Source organism: Octopus bimaculoides, chromosome 2, assembly GCF_001194135.2.
Source record: "Octopus bimaculoides isolate UCB-OBI-ISO-001 chromosome 2, ASM119413v2, whole genome shotgun sequence".
Taxonomy (NCBI): domain Eukaryota; kingdom Metazoa; phylum Mollusca; class Cephalopoda; order Octopoda; family Octopodidae; genus Octopus; species Octopus bimaculoides.
The window spans coordinates 40156265-40158498 of NC_068982.1; the positions used below are offsets into that span (position 1 = coordinate 40156265).

At 36.1% G+C, this 2234-nt stretch overlaps 1 protein-coding gene across 1 annotated transcript in view; it reads left to right on the forward strand.

Annotated features, from left to right (window-relative positions):
• LOC106884224 (GTPase-activating Rap/Ran-GAP domain-like protein 3) overlaps positions 1 to 2234 on the forward strand; it is a 1434052-nt gene that overhangs the window by 579243 nt on the left and 852575 nt on the right. The gene's annotated exons all lie outside the window — the stretch shown is intronic.

Sequence of the window (2234 nt, forward strand, 5' to 3'; positions counted from 1 at the left end):
TATATATATATATATATATGTCTGTAGTTTATTGTTCTAACGTCCTGTACCCTGATATGCATGTATATACACATGTAGATGTAAGTATGTACATATATGTGTGTATACATGTATATATATTCTTTGTATTATATATATATATATATATATATATATTGTATGTAAGGGTGTATGGGGGTGTATGCATGTACGTATGAATGTATATCCACATGTATATAAACATGTATATCATCATCATCGTTATCGTCATCAACATGATCATCATCACCATCATCAACCTTGTTGTCGTTGTTAAGTTTGAATCCCGCTGAGGAGGGCGACTTTCATCCGGTCGGGGTCCATGTATTCGTATCCCCCGACCCTCCTTAAAAATTGCTGGCCTTGTGCCAAAATTTGAAACCATCGTTATTATTACTTCTTGTTATTGTCATTATTACTGTGGTCATTATCATATGTCAGGTATATTTGTTGTGTTTTTTTTATAATTTTTCTGTTGACTTTATAACTCTTATTATTATTATTATTATTATTATTATTATTATTATTATTATTATTATTATTATTATTATTATTATTATCAGTTTCAAATTTCCCCGAGGTTGACTTTGCCTTTCATCGTTTCGGAGTCAACTAAAATACCTACCAGGTTCGCCCTGGGATCGATGTAATCGACTGATCCCCCGCCTCACCAAATTTCAGGCCTTGTGTCCTTTTGTAGAAAAGATTATTGTTGTTATTGTTTCAAATTGCGCCGAGGTCAACTTTGTCTTTCATTCTTTAGGCATCGTTCAAATAAGTACCAGTTACGCACTGGGCTCGATGGAATCGACACGACCCCTCTCCGCAAATATCAGGTCACGTGCCTTTAATAGAAAGGATTATTATTATCATTATTATTATTATTATTATTATTATTATTATTATTATTATTATTATTATTATTGTTGTTGTTGTTGTTGTTGTTGTTGTTCACTACGTTTTCAGTTCTAAACAAACAGATCTAAAAAATCGAACATGTTTCTAACCGTGACTATCCCATCTAATGAGAAACGTGTCTTAAAACAGAATCACATCGTCTACAACTTGCGCACTTCGGACTAGATTTGACCGTTATTTCTAGCCGATAAACGGACCACCTTTGAAACACCACGCTTTGCTTCGTTGTTGTGGTTGTCATCGCAATGATTAGATGCATTTGCGACATCCTTTCCGGCCTGCTTAACTCCGTTATCCTGTTTCGATTTCTCCTGCTGTATCCCATTCCATTTCACTTCGGTATTTAATAATTTCCTGGGGAATAGACATAAGTATCCGCCACCACATCATACTACACTGCACCATACTGCCTTAATATACTAGTTGTAGATTTTTTTTTTCCTTTCGTAACGGTTTTTGTTCGTTTTTATTTTTCCTTTTTTTTCTCTTTCTTTTTTTGTGTCTTTAGGTTATAAAAGCATCGATGTTGCTATCTGGGCTATTGTGATTATCGGAGTAATTCACCTATTTTCTTTTAATCTTTATTTTTAATTCTTATTTATTTATTTATTTATTTATTTATTTATTTTTTTACTGTCATTGATGCAGCTGTTGTAGTTGCGGATAATGACCTCGACTGGTGCTGGTGATGACGCTGATGATGATGACGATGATGATGATGTTCATCATCATCATCATGGTGGTGGTGGTGGTGGTGGTGGTGGGGGTGTGGGTGGCCGTGGTGGTTGTGATAACGGTGACTACGATGATGATGATGATGATGCTGATGATGATAAAGGTGGTGGTGGTGGTGGTGGAGGTAGTTGTGATGACAGTGGTGATGATGATGATGATGATGATGATGATGATGATGATGATGATGACGATGATGACAATTATACGGAAAAGGATGGTGGTGGTGGTGATAGTGGTCGTGGTCGTGGTCGTGGTCGTGATGATGATGATGATGGTGATGATGATGATGATGACGATGATAGTGATGATGATGATGATGATGATGATGATGATAATGATGGTGATGTGAATGCTTGTTTACTACGGTGTAGTAGAGTTGTAAGCTAGATCTCTGATAGGCTTCAGTGTTCTTCGGTCTGTCAGTGCCTTGTGCGCTTGTTGTTCTGCTGTGTTACTCATAACGTTCGATATTGGTGTTATTTGCCATTTACGATGATGTTGATGATGATGATGATGATGATGATGATGATGATGATGATGATGATGATGATGATGATGATGAT